We start from the raw sequence: 10,428 nt of genomic DNA, 5'->3' as shown, positions 1-10,428 counted from the left end.
TTAATATTTAGCAGGTGAACAAATCATGTCTTGAATGCCAGCTGGGAACCTGACCTACACAACTCAAAGGTGGAACTATCTGCATTAAATTTCTGCCTGTCTCAAGTCCATAACTGTATCTGGCAATGGCACAGTGTGGTTATAAAATCATATCAATATGAGTTGTTTTTTTCGAGGGGGGTTGCCTGTTGTCTTCTGGAAAGCCACAGAGCTTTGGCCAGCTGAATCAAACATAGTAATTTGGATAATTACAGAGGAGATAATCAGTATAGCAAAATATTTGTGCGGTGGGTGGCATCATCCACAGCAAGCCGGCTGATGCAAAAATAGTTGTGGAAATGTCAATCAGCCCTAGTGGGACAGCAACTGAGCAGTGAGTTGAGGATGACCTATAGTGACTTCGATGATGGAATTAGTCTGCCACAATTTATTGTTTGTACTAGAATTGGCAATGGTACAATTTGCCTCCTCTTTTCCACTAACTTTAAAGTGAATTACAGCTACCTCTGTGATGTGTAACCTAAATGATTCCTCACTCTATTCTTGCTCCTAAGTTCCCACTGTACAGTTCAAACCAAATCATTGTTTCAGATTAACATATAAGCAACGGAGGCTTCTAGGATTTTATTAGGAAGACTTTGCAGGTCAGTTTTATAATAAAAGTAAAGAAGTTGAGGGCCAAAACCTTAGGGAGATATCGATGATTAGGTGCATATTTGCAACTACTCATAGGGCACTGATGGCTTAATATGAAAGACAGGATAAATATTTCTATTTCTTTACTTTTCTGGGGTGACCTCCTTCACTGGGTCCTTTCATGTTTTGAGATTGGCAACCCAATTTGTACCAATGAAAAATCACAAATCAAGTGTGCAATATAGGCCCATCAAGGAACAATGAATCATAGAATAGAATCATAGAATCATAGAGTTGGAAGAGACCACAAGGGCCATCGAGTCCAACCCCCTGCCAAGCAGGAAACACCATCAGAGCACTCCTGACATATGGTTGTCAAGCCTCTGCTTAAAGACCTCCAAAGAAGGAGACTGCACCACACTCCTTGGCAGCAAATTCCACTGTCGAACAGCTCTTACTGTCAGGAAGTTCTTCCTAATGTTTAGGTGGAATCTTCTTTCTTGTAGTTTGGATCCATTGCTCCGTGTCCACTTCTCTGGAGCAGCAGAAAACAACCTTTCTCCCTCCTCTATGTGACATCCTTTTATATATTTGAACATGGCTATCATATCACCCCTTAACCTCCTCTTCTCCAGGCTAAACATGCCCAGCTCCCTTAGCCGTTCCTCATAAGGCATCGTTTCCAGGCCTTTGACCATTTTGGTTGCCCTCCTCTGGACACGTTCAGTGTCCTTCTTGAACTGTGGTGCCCAGAACTGGACACAGTACTCCAGGTGAGGTCTGACCAGAGCAGAATACAGTGGCACTATTACTTCCCTTGATCTAGATGCTATACTCCTATTGATGCAGCCCAGAATTGCATTGGCTTTTTTAGCTGCCGCGTCACACTGTTGGCTCATGTCAAGTTTGTGGTCAACCAAGACTCCTAGATCCTTTTCACATGTACTGCTCTCAAGCCAGGTGTCACCCATCTTGTATTTGTGCCTCTCATTTTTTTTGCCCAAGTGCAATACTTTACATTTCTCCCTGTTAAAATTCAACTTGTTTGTTTTGGCCCAGTTCTCTAATCTGTCAAGGTCGTTTTGAAGTGTGATCCTGTCCTCTGGGGTGTTAGCCACCCCTCCCAGTTTGGTGTCATCTGCAAATTTGATCAGGATGCCCTTGAGTCCATCATCCAAGTCGTTGATAAAGATGTTGAATAAGACCGGGCCCAAGACAGAACCCTGTGGTACCCCACTAGTCACTCTTCTCCAGGATGAAGAGGAACCATTGATGAGCACCCTTTGGGTTCGGTCAGTCAGCCAGTTACAAATCCACTGAGTGGTAGCATAGTCAAGACCGCATTTTACCAGCTTCTTTACAAGAATATCATGGGGCACCTTGTCAAATGCCTTGCTGAAATCAAGGTAGGCTACATCCACTGCGTTCCCTTCATCTACCAGGCTTGTAATTCTGTCAAAAAATGAGATCAGGTTCGTCTGACATGACTTATTTTTCAGAAATCCATGCTGACTATTGGTGATCACAGCATTCCTTTCTAGGTGCTCACAGATTGTTTGCTTAATGATCTGCTCCAGAATCTTCCCTGGTATTGATGTCAGACTGACTGGGCGGTAATTATTTGGGTCTTCTCTTTTCCCCTTTTTGAAAATAGGGACAACATTTGCCCTCCTCCAGCCTGCTGGGACTTTGCCTGTTCTCCAGGAATTCTCAAAGATGATTGCCAGTGGTTCTGAGATCACATCTGCCAGTTCTTTTAATACTCTTGGATGCAGTTCATCTGGCCCTGGAGACTTGAATACATCTAAACTAGCCAAGTATTCTTGTACTATCTCCTTAGTTATTCTGGGCTGTGTTTTCTCTACTGAATCATTTGCTCCAAATTCTTCAGGTCGGGCATTGTTTTCTTTATCGGAGAAGACTGAGGCAAAGAAGGCATTGAGGAGTTCAGCCCTTTCTGTGTCCCCTGTTTGCATTTCTCCATCTTCTCCTCTGAGTGACCCCACTGTTTCTTTGTTCCTCCTTTTGCTACGAACATACCCATAAAAGCCTTTTTTGTTGCTTTTAACCTCTCTAGCAAGCCTGAGTTCATTCTGTGCCTTAGCTTTTCTGACTTTGTGTCTACATGTGCTGGCTATTTGTTTGAATTCCTCTTTGGTGGTTTCCCCCCCTTTCCATTTTTTGTACACATCCTTAACTCAGTTAAAAGTTCTTTAGATAGCCACCCTGGCTTCTTTAGGCACCTTCCATGTTTCCGTCTCATTGGTATTGCCTGAAGTTGTGCTTTTACTATCTCCCTCTTAACAAACTCCCAGCCATCATGAACTCCCTTTCCTTTTAGTATTACTGTCCATGGGATCTCACCCAGCACTTCCCTAAGTTTTATGAAGTCGGCTTTCTTAAAGTCAAGAAATTGAGTCCTAGTATGCTTGGCTGCTCCTTTCCGTTGTATAGTAAACTTCAGAAGAGCATGATCACTTGCGCCTAATGATCCTTCCACTTCTACCCCATTAACCAGGTCATCAACATTGGTTAGGACCAGATCTAAAATGGTTGTTCCTCTTGTTGCTTCTCCCACTTTCTGGACAATGAAGTTGTCTGCAAGGCCAGTGAGGAATCTGTTTGACCTTATGCTCTTGGCTGAGTTTGACATCCAACAAATATCTGGGTAATTGAAGTCCCCCATTACTACTATCTCCCTTCCTTTTGCATGCTTGGCCATCTGTTCCAGGAAGGCATCATCTATGTCCTCCGTTTGGCTTGGGGATCTATAATAAACTCCCACAATGAGGTCACTGTTATTCTTCTCTCCCTTAATTTTGACCCAAGTGCTCTCACTTTGGCTTTGAGGTTCTAAATCTTGGATCTCTTCACAGGTATACACATCCCTGACATATAACGCCACTCCTCCTCCTTTCTTGTCTGGTCTGTTTCTCTGAAATAGATTGTATCCCTCCATTTTTACATTCCAATCGTGGGACCTATCCCACCAGGTTTCAGTGATGCCTATTATGTCATATTTAGTTTGCTGTACCAAGAGCTCAAGCTCATCTTGTTTATTTCCCATGCTTTGTGCATTAGTGTACAGACATTGAAGTCCATTAGTCATCCCCCCGTGTCTCTTATTTAAGGATTTTTTCCTCCCACCACTAGGTCTGCTTGCTGTTTGCTCCATTTGGTCTATGACATTTGGATGATCATCTTCATCAATTGATAGACTCCTACCTTCAGGAGCACTGTCTCCCTCCCCCACATTAGTCAGTTTAAAGCCCTCCTGATGAGGTTTCTGAGTTTTTTGGCAAAAACATTCCTCCCAACCGTTGTGAGGTGCAGCCCATCGCTTGCCAGAAGTCCATCTTCAAGAAACTGCAGTCCGTGATCTAAGAATCCAAACCGTTCCTGTTTACACCATTTGCGAAGCCAGCTGTTTACTTCCACTATTTTCCCCTCTCTCCCTGGGCCACGTCGTTCAACTGGGAGGACAGATGAGATGACGATTTGTGCATTTAATTGCTTCAATTTCCTACCCAGAGCCTCGTAGTCTCTTTTGATCTTCTGGAGGCTATTGCTTGCAGTGTCATTGGTTCCCACATGAACCAAGAGGAAGGGGTATTTGTCAGTGGGTTTTATGATTCGTGGCAGTCGTTCAGTTACATCTTGGATCTTAGCCCCGGGGAGACAGCACACTTCCTGAGACATCTTGTCAGGCCCACAGATCACTGCTTCTGTTCCCCTCAGTAGGGAATCCCCTATCACCACTACACGCCTCCTCTTAGGTTTGGTCGGGGTTCTTCCGTGAGCGGTCCGTTCCAAGGTCGCCTGCACATTCCCTGAGGACTGACTTTGCTGCTCATGAACTGGGAGTCAATTCAGCCACCGGTCCTGTTAGCTAGGGATCATGGGAGTTGTAGGCCAAAAACATCTGGAGGCCTGAGTTTGAGGAAGCCTGATTTAAGTTTATGAAACAAACAAACAAACAAACAAACAAATAATAAATCTTAATTTCACAGGTACAGTAGTTATGTTTGGATATCATCATGGCAGATCCAAATACTTACTAGATGGACAAGTAACTAAACAAGTGAGAAAAGTCAAACTATATTTTTATATTAGTTTATAAACCAGGCTTCCTCAACCTCGGCCCTCTAGATATTTTGAGACTACAATTCCCATCATCCCTGACCACTGGTCCTGCTAGCTAGGGATCATGGGAGTTGTAGGCCAAAAACATCTGGAGGGCTGAGGTTGAGGAAGCCTGTTATAATCTAATAAACTCTCTCTCCCTCTCCATAAACCAGTCCTTTCTCTCTCTCAGGAACCAGTTGGACCGCACTGGGCTTCTCTCTCTCTTGATTGACCAAAATCAATCCTATGATCGACCGGTCGATTGTGATCGACACGTTGGACATGCCTGATTTAGGAGACTAAGCTAGTTCCACCAGTGACCCAGGGGTCAGGAAACTTTTTCAGCAGGGGGCTGGTCCACTGTCCCTCAGACCTTGTGGAGGGCTGGACTATATTTTGAAGAAGAAAAATATGAACAAATTCCTATGCCCCACAAATAACCCAGAGATGTATTTTAAATAAAAGGACACATTCTCCTCATGTAAAAACATGCTGATTCCAGGACTGTCCGCAGGCTGGATTGAGAAGGTGATTGGGCCGGATACGGCCTCTGGGCCTTAGTTTGCCTTCCCATGCACAAGTCTATGGACTGCACACCAGTGCTTTAGACAAAGGTAACAGAAGGAAGCTTCCCCCACATTATAGTTTGTTGAAAATGATGCTGGAAACCAGGACATCTCTTAAATATGCATGTTCCTGGGAGACGTGTGGCTTATCAAGCTGTTATAACAGCAAGGGAAATTTGCAGTGGGTTCTGCTGCTGTTCAGAACCCCCTGCTCCATACCCAGTTTCTCGTGACCCTTTCAATTGTCAGTAAGGGCCACTTTTCTTCCTACATTGCATCCAACTGTCCAGTTGAACTTTTTTGTATTGTCAACATCTGCTCCTAGTCTTGTTAACCTTGAGTCCAGGGAATGGAAAGCCCACTGTGAACTGTTGGCTTGTTAAAGCTTGTTAAAGCTCCAGGTGTATGGACAGGTGGGTACAGGGTGTAGTAGGCTCTAGTAGTGTGAATTCAACCAACCATTGATACTAAAAAGCAAAGTGAGAAAAATAGGAACTCAGAACATTCTTGCTCATTTTATGTGTTGTTGTTGTGCTGTTTAGCCAAAAGGAAGATATAGCAGTTTTTCGTTTTTTAAAACAAAATACCTTAGGCCACCCCTGCACTTATTTTATGGGGTCATGCATGAAAAGCATTATGGGTTTTGACTGAATAGAATTGCTGTGAATGGTTCATTTATGTATTTATCTGATTTTATTTATATTCAGGATCTTCTCTATTTTAGTATCAATATATTGCAACTTGGAATGCAATCCTGTGGCTTCTGGGAGGGTGTATTGTGGTCACAGGATGCAGTGGACTTCAGAGCTGAAGAACGCTCTAGCCATTCTAGCATCATTCATGGTCCTGGTCCTACTGATGATGGAAGTCTGGGACGTGTTTCCCCTGGGTCTTTCCTGAGAGGGAACATCCTGGTACTGTCTGCCTCTGCTGCCTGCCTGATGCCCCACCTCCGACAGTTCCAGATCACTCCAAGAGGTGGTTGTTCCCCAAACAGTCTTGATCTGGGGTTGTCTCCAACTGACTTAGGCAAAGCCAGATTCCACCCAAACTGGCATGGTTTGGTTTGTGGTTCAGGCTGTGGCTGAATCCTGTGCACAGCCCCAGCAGTTTGTACCTTGTGCAAAATACTACACAATTTCAACACCAAGCCATTTCAACCTGCCACATCTTTTCTGGTATTTTATTTTCCACCTTTCCCCCCCAGCATTGTTTATGGCCCACTGCAAACCTTTGTGTCTCTTGCTATTTCACTGCAGTGAATCGGTGGAACTTTCTACAGACATGTGGTCAACGTATTGTTTCCTGCTACTTTGCCTCCAGTGCCTAACTCTGCACATGCAGTTATCTTCTCTGTAATTATTCCAAATTAACCATAATTGATTTGACTTCTTACTCGTGTCCCACAGAGGTCCTGGTAGAATGGTGAACAAGACAGAAGGATGTCATTAGCACATCCAGATCTATTCAGAGTTGAGACTTGATTCTAGACACAGCACGATATAAATCTGATGACTGTTGCTTCATCTCAGTTTCCAACCATGAAAAACCACACTGAATGTTTGATCATTCAAGTTAACCTGTTTTGTACTCAAGGACATTTTTGGGATAATGTGGAACAGGTGAAGATTTCAAGAAATAATGCTGTTGTACAGTATGTCGTTATTTCTAGTGTTGGGATTACTGCTCCTGCCTAAAACAGTGAGCAGGATTCCTGCTGCTAAATGTACAGTGAGTAAGCCTGTTCCTATTCTTCACAGATATTATCAGTCAGGAGAGCTGACGGTTGCTGGCATAATTTCTCAGACCTACATCTTGTATGACCCGATCAAATTCCAAGGGCATCCATATCAGGAGCTGATTGGGGAGTTCATGTAAGAAGCTGAAAATGTTCACCATGCCATACTTCTGCCTGACTGATATTTCCAGGTGGTGTAGACTGATGTTTGCTTCAATAGGCTTGGGTTATTTATTGATATATCTTCATATGTCAGGATAATAAATTGCTTAATGAAATAAAGCTCTATGCAGTGAACATAAATTAACACAAAACAATCCTAAATAATATACAAAACTTCAGCAATTTTAAAAATAAATAAAAAGTATGAATAACTAAATAATATTGCAGAGGTAAAGGTAAAGGGACCCCTGACCTTTAGGTCCAGTCGCGGACAACTCTGGGGTTGAGGCGCTCATCTGGCTTTATTGAATTTTCTCTTTTCAGAAGATCACCCCCCTTCTGACTGAATTGAGACCCAAGCAGAACGTATCTTCACACCACTACGTCTCCCGTCCCCAATTCAGCTTCCAAGTTTTCTCTTGCCTGAAACACTTAAAATATACCCATCACTGTCTTTTGATCTAAGCTCAGAGACTTAACACTAAGAGCACAACTCTCCCTTTTCCCTCCCCAATTGCTGACTCCAGCTAGCGGTAATCTGCAGCCAGTCAGGAAGAGGCTCCAGTCCCCTTTTGGAATCACCAGACTCTGGTCCAGCTGAGCTTTCCATCACAACATATTGAGCAGAAATGTAGCAAATATCTCTTGCAGTTGCTACACTCTTGATGCCACATGTTACTCTCGTTGCAGATTACTGGCGCAGAATTACCAGCACATCTTGGCCCTGGTATTTGCAGTGAAGGAGATCAACGACAACTCCAAAATCCTACCCAACATCACTCTTGGTTTTGACGTATATAACAATTACTTCCATCCACGGTTCACATGCCAGGCAACATTGAAAGTTCTCTCCACACACAATCAATTAATCCCTAATTACAAATGTGATGTTCAGAACCATCTGGTAGCAGTCACTGGGGGACCCAGTTCCAACATAGTTGGGCATATTGCAGCCATACTGGGCACCTACAAGATTCCGCAGGTAAATTTTGTTCATAGGAATTATTTTTAAGATGAAGGTTTTGCGTTCGGAAGCAGAAAGTAATCTGACTGAAATTAAAGGTAACACAATGCATGCTGCTTAATGTTTGGATATGATTTCTTTCTCCTATTTATAGTTTCTGATATGAAAGGACAAAACCATCCCTGAACGCCATGGTGAACAGCCCACATTTTGCTGGACTTCAAAATCTGCCAGCAATTTAAAAAATGGGACAATACAATAGACTGGGCTTCCTCAGCCAGCAGCAAAATAAGGTTGTACACCATTACAGTTTAGTCAAAGTAGACCCACTGTAAATAGTTCACATGACAAATCTAGGTCCATTGGTTTCAATTGTTCTCCTTTGGGGAAATTGTAACTGCATAGAACCTTAGTTGCTTATTTGCAAAAGAAAAGTCTGGACACTAGCTTTGGTGTGGGCTTTGAGAGAAGAAAATCCAGCTGCTAAAACCCAAACAGACAGATGTTTGTGTGCAGTTCCCCTGCAAGGAAGTTGAAGAGCTGAAGTTTGCAACATCTGCTTTATCAGCCAGTTCTCTCAGGAACATCAACTGAATTGTCTCAAAAAGACAGACTAGAAAACCAGTTTGTGGCTATTAGAGCAGGGGCAGGCTCCCGGGGGCCAAATCCAGCCCAATCGCCTTCTCAATCCGACCCACGGATAGTCCTGGAATCAGCATGTTTTTACAGGAGTAGAATGTGTGCTTTTATTTAAAATGCATCTCTGGGTTTTTTCTGGGGGATAGGAATTCGTTCATTATTGTTTTTCTTCAAAATATAGTCCGGCCCCCCACAAGGTCTGAGGGACAGTGGACCAGCCCCCTGCTGAAAAAGTTTGCTGACCTCTGTATTAGAGCTTTCCTATATCATTTGGATGCTCTTTCATCCTGCCTCCTGGTTTCTTCTCCAGTCCTGATTTGCTCTCCAGTTTTGGCTTCATTCCTCTACTTTTGTTCCAAAGTAGAAGTTTTGGGTTCATATTCCATGCACTTTCAAACCCTACTCACTTGAAAAGACATGCATTGTTTCTAGCCTTCCTGTCAATTGATAGACTTTTCTACTCACAGGTCCAGGTGCTTGTGGTGGCTTAGGAATCCTTCTAATTCACGAATACTCTGTATGGTATGCAATGTTATGCTTTAGAATAAGCATCAGGCTCTGAAACGCTAGTTGAGCTAGAGAAACACTGCACCCAAAGATGCAATTAAAGGTTCATAGTTCAGTCATAGAGCATCTGCCTTGCATATCGAAGGTCACAGGTTAAACCCAGCATCTCCTAACCACTCCTGTTTTGCTTTCTTTTATTTAGTTCACCTACGCATCTGCTCCAGAGATGAATAACAGAACTGAAAACAATTTCTTCCACTGGATGTTCCCAAATGAGGCTCATCAATATGTTGGAATGATTCAGTTACTGTTGCATTTCAGGTGGACATGGGTTGGGATGATTTACCACAATGTGGACAGTTCCAAGATATTTGTACAGAATATGCTCCCCATCCTTATTCAGAATGGCATTTGCTTCGAGTTCATCAAAAACTTACCAGATATAGGTTTTTCTAATCAACTCTCTGAAATGATGAAGAAGGCATTTGGGGTTATAAATGCTGCCATGGAAAGTACAGTCAATACAGTGATCTTTCATGGTGGCTTTCAGGCAATGATGAATTTAAGAATTCTCTTCCAACTCTTGCAATTTGAAGATGTTCCAGTGAAGTCAAAGATCTGGATCTTAACAGCAGATGTGGATTTCACATCTTCTCCAGTTCAAAGAGACTGGGACATCCATTTCATCCATGGCTCTGTATCCCTTGCAGTCTCCTCAAAGGAGGTGGCAGGATTCCGTGAATTCCTGCAAATGAGGAACCCAACACTAGAAAAAGAGGATGGTTTTCTGAGGGACTTCTGGCAACAGGTGTTTGCTTGCTCACTCCCTAGCTCCAGGGAAGCAGAGAGGGATGAAAATACTTGCACTGGAGAAGAGAAACTGGAGACTCTTCCTGGGTCTATTTTTGAAATGAGCATGACTGCCCACAGCTACAGCATCTACAATGCCATCTATGCTGTGGCGCATGCACTACATGCCATGCACTCATCCATTGCAAATGGCAGAACAGCAGTGAAGGGAGACAGATGGAAGGACCTGGCTCAGAAGACATGGCAGGTAATTAATGCTACTCACTGGGAGACAAAAACCT

At 43.2% G+C, this 10,428-nt stretch overlaps 1 protein-coding gene across 2 annotated transcripts in view; it reads right to left on the bottom strand.

Moving 5' to 3' along the window:
* Positions 1-10,428, bottom strand: part of LOC310666072 (uncharacterized protein) — a 1,539,811-nt gene that overhangs the window by 599,663 nt on the left and 929,720 nt on the right. The window lies entirely within an intron of this gene.

This window comes from Podarcis tiliguerta, assembly GCF_965153285.1.
Source record: "Podarcis tiliguerta genome assembly, chromosome: 16".
Classification (NCBI taxonomy): Eukaryota; Metazoa; Chordata; class Lepidosauria; order Squamata; family Lacertidae; genus Podarcis; species Podarcis tiliguerta.
Note: the sequence above shows the minus strand (reverse complement) of the source record. Positions and strands in the feature narration are given on the sequence as shown.